Source organism: Pinus tabuliformis, chromosome 1_2 (assembly GCF_031772625.1).
Source record: "Pinus tabuliformis cultivar Carrire ecotype Pingquan chromosome 1_2, CPIR1, whole genome shotgun sequence".
NCBI classification, from domain to species: domain Eukaryota; kingdom Viridiplantae; phylum Streptophyta; class Pinopsida; order Pinales; family Pinaceae; genus Pinus; species Pinus tabuliformis.
The window spans coordinates 814636079-814646323 of NC_142298.1; the positions used below are offsets into that span (position 1 = coordinate 814636079).

The 10245-nt window shown below is 39.9% G+C and overlaps 2 pseudogenes; both read right to left on the reverse strand.

The window, feature by feature from the left end:
- Positions 1-1225: 1225 nt before the first annotated feature.
- On the reverse strand, positions 1226-3965 carry LOC149208394 (villin-2-like; annotated as a pseudogene).
- Positions 3966-7571: 3606 nt separating this feature from the next.
- LOC149208395 (villin-2-like) lies at positions 7572-9502 on the reverse strand (annotated as a pseudogene).
- Between the last annotated feature and the right edge of the window lie 743 nt (positions 9503-10245).

Here is a 10245-nt window from a genome sequence, read left to right on the forward strand (position 1 = left end):
CCTGCTACCTTCAGAAGTTCAACCATTGATTTCGGGAATGAATAGACTTCAGGCTCCCGGCAGACGCACCAAAATGTTATCACAAAATCACTACTAAGGGCTGCAACTAAGTAAGATTTTATGTAACTCTTTCAACCAGACTTTAGACTAGGAATTAGCCTTCCTAATCAGAGAGGGCTCTCTCACAGGCTTTTAATAGAAATCAATCACAACAAAAGATGGCTAACTCTTCACTCATTTATGAAAACATAAGCTGGTTGAACACATATTAAACTGGTCTTCATTGGGCTATGGAGTCTTACACATTTAATAAACAAAAGCACGGTCATTTCATGGAAGTCAAGGCTCTTTGCATTAGATGTTCAAACATACTTCACAAAAACCACAACTTGCCAAACACACAGGAAGTCAGAGCATAAGATATGAATTCTGAGTGATTGTGCTATAACAAGGCTGCAAAAAGAACATTAAGAAAATACACCATCATCACATTTGAACCAAATAATCCATCGAGAATCTTGAGAAGAAATAACCATTGTTTTACTATTACTGTAACAAGTCTTTACAATGGCCCAAATAAACTCTGTTTTTGTATAAAATGTCCAACCCTTTCTACATCTAAGATTGATCCATATATAGGCAAACAAGCTTAACCACCTCCAGCTTCCTCCTCCAGCATGAGGGGAGCCTTGAAGGTGGCTATTGACTATCCCTATCTAGTGCATAACTAATTTATTAATTACATAATGGCTAAACTGAAATTACAAATGGTTTTCATTTAATCAAAATCCAAAATCTTTGCTCCTCGTAGCATGATGCTTTTCTGGCTCTTGACACATGTCCTTTTGCTGCTTGGGTTGAGGTATCTTGAAGGAAAGTACACTGAACGAACTAGCTTTGGATTCTGTTTGCGTGGATGGCTCATTAATTGACCAAGAGATGTGCTCTGTTTTTACGGTCTCTGTCTCCCAACATTCTCCGAAAATGTAGCAGCATGTTCCCAAACTTTAATAACTCAAATTATTGAACGCTGCTACCAAATACCATGTCTCCAGATGATCTGTAGGCTGTGTAGGCTGTATTAATGTACAGGTGTCTCTCTTCTAATATTCCCGGTCAAACTGTTTATTCTGTATTGAAAACATCACCTACAGCAGTTTCGTAGCGCGCTACGAAACTGCTGTGTGATTTAAAAAAAAAACATAACTTCAACCCAAAATCCTTATCAACTAAATGAGTTTCCCTGAATAGCAGCTTTGGCTGAATCCCATGCAAAAAACTTTGTAAAGAAAGAAGGCTCATTCCCCTCTGTAACTTTCTAAAGCGGTATATCTGACAATAAACCTTCTAACAGTGCTGCCTGTTCCATGTACTTCTGGTCAATCTCAAAAGCTTGCTACTTTTGTTTGATATCTGCATGTTGGCCAACCCAAACAAAGACCTCAGAGTGTGTAACAAGTATCATGATATCCTCTATTAACAAGTCATCTTGACTGAAATTGAAGACTTCAATGACCTCCAATGTTCCTTTTTCATAAGTACAAGCATATAGATGAGGATCCCCGCTGGTTTCCTGGGCTTCTCTTTTGCTTGCTTTAAATTAACGCCAAGTCTCAGAAAGTCTGCATATCTGGTTGCTAGTTGTTGTTGCTCCAATGAACTGGAGTTCCCGTGCCCGATGAAAAATAATGACCCAGATTGCAACAAGAAGCAATCAGCAGAATTTAGAGATGCTGGCACCGGGTCAACTTGTACTGCTTTACTAAAATGTGGCACTGAACCAGACACTCTAATTAGTGCTAAGCAATCACTGGTATATGTATCATCATTTAAACCCTTATCAGTAACGGACTTCTTATAGCCAGTACTCAATCCACCCTTCAAAATTGTCATGTTTGGGAAGAGACCAATAAATTCAGCAGGCTCTTTTCTTTGAACAATATGACCCTGTACAGGTTTTCCTTTTAAAGAGTTTGCCATCGTGTTCACTAACCGAGCAGCAGTCATTCAGTCATCCATTATGCTCTGCTGCCCTAGCCAGAAGCAGAGATAGTAATCTTCTTTTCGGTCCCCAGAATGATAAGTATACAAAATGACATAGCAATCTCCACCATAAAACTTACCAACCTTCTCTTTTGAAATGGGAGTCTTAATGTTATTATTGACCCGCCATATCTCTAGCTTTCCATTTTCTAAAACTGTAATCAAGTGATTTGCAGTCGCATTTCTTTCAGAAGTAATAGGAGTAAAGACAGATCCCTAAGAACCGAACAAATGGACACAATTCTCCCGCACGATTTTGAAGAGGAGTGCCACTGAGAGCCCACCAGGCTCCTTCTTAACTAGATGTTTTCCTTGAGAAGATGTAGACTGCTTTGCAGATATCCTTCTGCTTCGAACTCTCCTATCCTTCAAAGCTCTGTCTCGTTCAGCAAAATTTTCATCTTCCACACAAAGCAAGTCCTCTAGCTCTGCCATGGTATAACGATACAGAAGACACTGCTGATCTGGATTGCATTCACAAAGCCATTCTGCATGTTATAGACAGACAAAAGCACCTGGTCGACAGCTGCACACAACAGCAGAAAGATGTAGAAAACATCGACATATAATACATTCTGGATCCTCTTCAACTCATATACTTTCAACACTGGTATAACTCCCAAATGCGCATAACAGGTCCCAATTTACCTAGGTTCCCAAAAACAAAATGCGCTCAAGAATGACAAATGCGCAAAGAACAACAGAATACCAATGCTATTTTAATTAACCATGAGATGTGTGAGGTAGCATTTGTTCTGAGCGTGACAAATGCGCTCCCAAATGCAAAATGTAAATTGTTAAGCAAAATCGCCAATCCATGACCACCTTCTTTGCGCTTTTCCTTATCTCCCAATGCACTTATAACATTTCCAAGTGCCAATAAACCCTTGTTAATGTGAACACCTTCTTTGAAACGGAGACCGTCTGCACCTGTAGCCTTGAGTCTTGCTTGGTATTCAATCCTTGAAAGGCCACCTTTGATTCGAGCATCACCATGAAAAAGATGATAATTTTCAGTTATCTGAACATTTCCTCAATGTGAAATTTCTATTTCTCGCACCAGCTCCTTGTCAACTTTAGGAGCACCCATTCCACTGACAGAGTGAGCGCCATGTCACAAATGTTATCTCAAGGGTCAACTGAATAGGAATTTAGAGCAAACTTCAAATTTGTGTGGAAGATATATAAGCATAAGGCCCAATTTAGATCTGAAAGCAAAGCAGAGCAAACGATAATATCATCAGTGCAGACAATGACGCAGAAGAAATGGGGAAGCCGAGCAGCAATAGCGGTAGTGGGAGTGGTAATGGTGGTTCTGCCACCGGCACGACAGCAGATTCATATATTGGCAGTTTCATCAGCTTGACATTAAAAAGCGAAATACGTTATGAGGGCATTCTTTACACCATCGACACCCAAAACTCCGACATTGCTCTGCAAGATGTGCCGATTGCGAACTTCACAATCCCCATGTTTCCTCTGGGAGAAAGATGGATCCGCAGCTGCAACAGAATCCCAAACTTGTGATGCCCCGCATGCAAATAATACGCTCTCATTTCTAAAACCCCTTTTCTGGCAAAGACAAAACAAATATCAACCAAGTGTCGGTGGAGGAACTATTGCACGAACAGCTGGTAATGTTTATCAAACCTCAACATCTCGTTTGCATGGAAAAAGAACCCTTGTGGAGCTAATGCCACGAAGACAATGCACTAAATCTCTCTCTGGCCCTTCATCAAATACTTGCGCTCAAGACATAAATGTTATTTCATGAATTTGCCACCTGCCAATAATCGGTTTCATGATTCTAAATGCGAAGTGACAAGTGAAACACTTCCCACCAGAATTGTATAATTTATGACTGCTGCCTGAAGTTTTTCCTTCAACTGGTTTACTCTTTTAGAGAAGGCAAGTATCTCCATTCAGGCAGATTTCTTCCTTATTTTATATGAACAAGGTTGTTTGCATGGACTTGAAAAGGACATCGATCCCCATTTTCTTTTTGTCTTTTTCTGATGTTAACTGAGCAGTTTCTGTAGAGAAAATTGAACATAAACACTCGCCGGTGTTTTGCTCATGCCTGGCTATACTTGTGTCCTCAACGTCCGTGTTTGATTTGGAAACAACATCATCATTAACAACCTCAGAACCTGAGTCTTCAGATGGGCCCAATGTATTTCTTTCCTGGGATGAAGGATCAGACCGTTGCTTAAGTCCACATACTAGAGACCTAGTAACACATAGCCAACTTCTTGGCATTTCAATGTCATCACCTCCTTTAATGGGAATGTGCCATGAGCCTCTTTCAGACTCTTGAATAACAATCGAATATGGAGGTGGCATGTGAAACTGTGGACCAGATTTATTGAAAGTAAAGCGGACCTGATGTTTTTCCTTCCATTTTGAGAAGAACTCATTAACTAACAATTAGAATAAATGATCTCTCATTTCATCATAAGCAAACATTTGAAACTCACAGCCGCATATAGCCAGTACCAGTCATCATTCAACCCAGCTGGTGTTGTATACAAGGTACTAGCTTTTCTCCAACCTGCTCAGTCATGCTGGAGATGTCTATGATCAGCGAATCCCCAATTTCGTAGCGCTACCAGTGCAAGATATGAATCATGCGCTACGAAATCTCCTAAAAGAAGTTGCGCTGCGAAACTGCTAAAAAGGATTCATGCGCTGCGAAAACGCCTTGTCCTTTAAGCTAGGCAAAAAAATTTTGGCAACAGAATTTTCAGTGATAACAGTGGCTCCACTTGGGATAGTGCGCCCTTGTGGTACACTAAGAACATGCAGCTCCAGTGCCTTATCCATTTGTGACAAACAGAAATTTGCTTGACAAGCATAACTGTAGGAGAAAGAAAGCTACATCTACTGAAAAAAAAAAAAAAAAAAAAAAAAAAATGCTCAGTTAACCTTGAGCTTATTTTCATTTACCTCTACCTACCTACCCTAACCATTTCAACTTCTTTTCTGTTCAATCAATATGAAATTTCCAATGTAGCCAATCATTTGTCTTATCTGGTATTTGATTTCTTTGACTGCATCGGAGTTCAGAGCCAATGTGATAGTGTGATGACCGCTGCCACTGAAATTGTCGCTGATCTTTGTAAGTAAACTGAAACACTGGAGAGTAAAACTCTTCCATATAATCAGCTATAGGATCCCAGAACACATGAACAGCTTGATTCTTCTTGTAACCTTCAGGTTGTGCAAACTGATCTTCAACAACCATGTATAGCTCCTTAAACGTGAAAGAGAAAGGAAGTGGCACTCTCTCCTTGTGTTCTGTCATAGAAAGCTGCTGAAAATAATGATCATGATAACACTCTTCATTTTCAGGCCACTGATTCTCAACCACACAAGACCCCTCTGATGTGCTATCCACTTTTCTATATAACAAGCTATCCAGCTGCTTTTCTGAATCATTCCAACAAACAATGGAATTTTCCTCACTATTATGATTATTATTTGAAGTAAGATGCTGCAAGGAATTACAAAATTGAGCAAGCTTTTCCTCTGTCTGAGTGTCATAGAAAATTTCCTCCAATATTTCTTCTTGCTGGGTGCAATCAATTTCATCTTCATCATGATCTGAAGCCTGACAAATCTGCTGCATCTCTACATCAATATCTAAGGATAAAACATGGTTTTCACAGGTAAACTCTTGGTGCTCTTCATGCTGTGCTTCATGGAATGTTATACCTTCTCCTTGGTGCTGAAAAACATTGTTATGAAGAGCCTCTAAAATTTCTTCATCTGTAAATTCATCATCACCATAACAATCCTCCAAGTACTGAATAAGATTCAAAGAATGCCTACAGCAATCTTTGAGCAGCAACAAAGAAGGATAACATTCTTTATACATTTCACAGAACACATCATGGAAATCAGCAAGAGAAGATAATGAACCATTTTCCAAACTTTTATACCAAGACCATGCTTCTTCTTCTAAAGTGGCCATAAACATCCTCATGAGAGAATCTTCAGGGAAATGAACCTTAAGACTGCGTACATGCATGTGAAACCTAACCAAATGGAGAGCAGCATCATCCTTCTTTTCATCTTTGAATATTGGAAGGTCATCTAACCAATCAACCTTTGGCTTAGGATTTGGAAAACCAGGGATATGAGACCGATTCATAGGAGCATACCTGGCATTCATTCTTGCAATGGAATCCATCTTGAAACTTCATCAAGCTACTGATATTCTAGCAGTGGAGTCACCTTCTAATTTATTCTTTGATGTGTGGAGTCGCCAAGGTAGTTTTGCAGCCTCAAAGATGTCTGAGCTCCTGCTACCTTCAGAAGTTCAACCATTGATTTCGGGAATGAATAGACTTCAGGCTCCCGGCAGACGCACCAAAATGTTATCACAAAATCACTACTAAGGGCTGCAACTAAGTAAGATTTTATGTAAATCTTTCAACCAGACTTTAGACTAGGAATTAGCCTTCCTAATCAGAGAGGGCTCTCTCACAGGCTTTTAATAGAAATCAATCACAACAAAAGATGGCTAACTCTTCACTCATTTATGAAAACATAAGCTGGTTGAACACATATTAAACTGGTCTTCATTGGGCTATGGAGTCTTACACATTTAATAAACAAAAGCACAGTCATTTCATGGGAGTCAAGGCTCTTTGCATTAGATGTTCAAACATACTTCACAAAAACCACAGCTTGCCAAACACACAGGAAGTCAGAGCATAAGATATGAATTCTGAGTGATTGTGCTATAACAAGGCTGCAAAAAGAACATTAAGAAAATACACCATCATCACATTTGAACCAAATAATCCATCGAGAATCTTGAGAAGAAATAACCATTGTTTTACTATTACTGTAACAAGTCTTTACAATGGCCCAAATAAACTCTGTTTTTGTATAAAATGTCCAACCCTTTCTACATCTAAGATTGATCCATATATAGGCAAACAAGCTTAACCACCTCCAGCTTCCTCCTCCAGCATGAGGGGAGCCTTGAAGGTGGCTATTGACTATCCCTATCTAGTGCATAACTAATTTATTAATTACATAATGGCTAAACTGAAATTACAAATGGTTTTCATTTAATCAAAATCCAAAATCTTTGCTCCTCGTAGCATGATGCTTTTCTGGCTCTTGACACATGTCCTTTTGCTGCTTGGGTTGAGGTATCTTGAAGGAAAGTACACTGAACGAACTAGCTTTGGATTCTGTTTGCGTGGATGGCTCATTAATTGACCAAGAGATGTGCTCTGTTTTTACGGTCTCTGTCTCCCAACATTCTCCGAAAATGTAGCAGCATGTTCCCAAACTTTAATAACTCAAATTATTGAACGCTGCTACCAAATACCATGTCTCCAGATGAGCTGTAGGCTGTGTAGGCTGTATTAATGTACAGGTGTCTCTCTTCTAATATTCCCGGTCAAACTGTTTATTCTGTATTGAAAACATCACCTACAGCAGTTTCGTAGCGCGCTACGAAACTGCTGTGTGATTTAAAAAAAAAACATAACTTCAACCCAAAATCCTTATCAACTAAATGAGTTTCCCTGAATAGCAGCTTTGGCTGAATCCCATGCAAAAAACTTTGTAAAGAAAGAAGGCTCATTCCCCTCTGTAACTTTCTAAAGCGGTATATCTGATAATAAACCTTCTAACAGTGCTGCCTGTTCCATGTACTTCTGGTCAATCTCAAAAGCTTGCTACTTTTGTTTGATATCTGCATGTTGGCCAACCCAAACAAAGACCTCAGAGTGTGTATCAAGTATCATGATATCCTCTGTTAACAAGTCATCTTGACTGAAATTGAAGACTTCAATGACCTCCAATGTTCCTTTTTCATAAGTACAAGCATATAGATGAGGATCCCTGCTGGTTTCCTGGGCTTCTCTTTTGCTTGCTTTAAATTAACGCCAAGTCTCAAAAAGTCTGCATATCTGGTTGCTAGTTGTTGTTGCTCCAATGAACTGGAGTTCCCGTGCCCGATGAAAAATAATGACCCAGATTGCAACAAGAAGCAATCAGCAGAATTTAGAGATGCTGGCACCGGGTCAACTTGTACTGCTTTACTAAAATGTGGCACTGAACCAGACACTCTAATTAGTGCTAAGCAATCACTGGTATATGTATCATCATTTAAACCCTTATCAGTAACGGACTTCTTATAGCCAGTACTCAATCCACCCTTCAAAATTGTCATGTTTGGGAAGAGACCAATAAATTCAGCAGGCTCTTTTCTTTGAACAATATGACCCTGTACAGGTTTTCCTTTTAAAGAGTTTGCCATCGTGTTCACTAACCGAGCAGCAGTCATTCAGTCATCCATTATGCTCTGCTGCCCTAGCCAGAAGCAGAGATAGTAATCTTCTTTTCGGTCCCCAGAATGATAAGTATACAAAATGACATAGCAATCTCCACCATAAAACTTACCAACCTTCTCTTTTGAAATGGGAGTCTTAATGTTATTATTGACCCGCCATATCTCTAGCTTTCCATTTTCTAAAACTGTAATCAAGTGATTTGCAGTCGCATTTCTTTTAGAAGTAATAGGAGTAAAGACAGATCCCTAAGAACCGAACAAATGGACACAATTCTCCCGCACGATTTTGAAGAGGAGTGCCACTGAGAGCCCACCAGGCTCCTTCTTAACTAGATGTTTTCCTTGAGAAGATGTAGATTGCTTTGCAGATATCCTTCTGCTTCGAACTCTCCTATCCTTCAAAGCTCTGTCTCGTTCAGCAAAATTTTCATCTTCCACACAAAACAAGTCCTCTAGCTCTGCCATGGTATAACGATACAGAAGACACTGCTGATCTGGATTGCATTCACAAAGCCATTCTGCATGTTATAGACAGACAAAAGCACCTGGTCGACGGCTGCACACAACAGCAGAAAGATGTAGAAAACATCGACATATAATACATTCTGGATCCTCTTCAACTCATATACTTTCAACACTGGTATGACTCCCAAATGCGCATAACAGGTCCCAATTTACCTAGGTTCCCAAAAACAAAATGCGCTCAAGAATGACAAATGCGCAAAGAACAACAGAATACCAATGCTATTTTAATTAACCATGAGATGTGTGAGGTAGCATTTGTTCTGAGCGTGACAAATGCGCTCCCAAATGCAAAATGTAAATTGTTAAGCAAAATCGCCAATCCATGACCACCTTCTTTGCGCTTTTCCTTATCTCCCAATGCACTTATGACATTTCCAAGTGCCAATAAACCCTTGTTAATGTGAACACCTTCTTTGAAACGGAGACCGTCCGCACCTGTAGCATTGAGTCTTGCTTGGTATTCAATCCTTGAAAGGCCACCTTTGATTCGAGCATCACCATGAAAAAGATGATAATTTTCAGTTATCTGAACATTTCCTCAATGTGAAATTTCTATTTCTCGCACCAGCTCCTTGTCAACTTTAGGAGCACCCATTCCACTGACAGAGTGAGCGCCATGTCACGAATGTTATCTCAAGGGTCAACTGAATAGGAATTTAGAGCAAACTTCAAATTTGTGTGGAAGATATATAAGCATAAGGCCCAATTTAGATCTGAAAGAAAAGCAGAGCAAACGATAATATCATCAGTGCAGACAATGACGCAGAAGAAATGGGGAAGCCGAGCAGCAATAGCGGTAGTGGGAGTGGTAATGGTGGTTCTGCCACCGGCACGACAGCAGATTCATATATTGGCAGTTTCATCAGCTTGACATTAAAAAGCGAAATACGTTATGAGGGCATTCTTTACACCATCGACACCCAAAACTCCGACATTGCTCTGCAAGATGTGCCGATTGCGAACTTCACAATCCCCATGTTTCCTCTGGGAGAAAGATGGATCCGCAGCTGCAACAGAATCCCAAACTTGTGATGCCCCGCATGCAAATAATACGCTCTCATTTCTAAAACCCCTTTTCTGGCAAAGACAAAACAAATATCAACCAAGTGTCGGTGGAGGAACTATCGCACGAACAGCTGGTAATGTTTATCAAACCTCAACATCTCGTTTGCATGGAAAAAGAACCCTTGTGGAGCTAAGCCACGAAGACAATGCACTAAATCTCTCTCTGGCACTTCATCAAACACTTGCGCCCAAGACATAAATGTTATTTCATGAATTTGCCACCTGCCAATAATCGGTTTCATGATTCTAAATGCAAAGTGACAAGTGAAACACTTCCCACCAGAATTGTATAATTT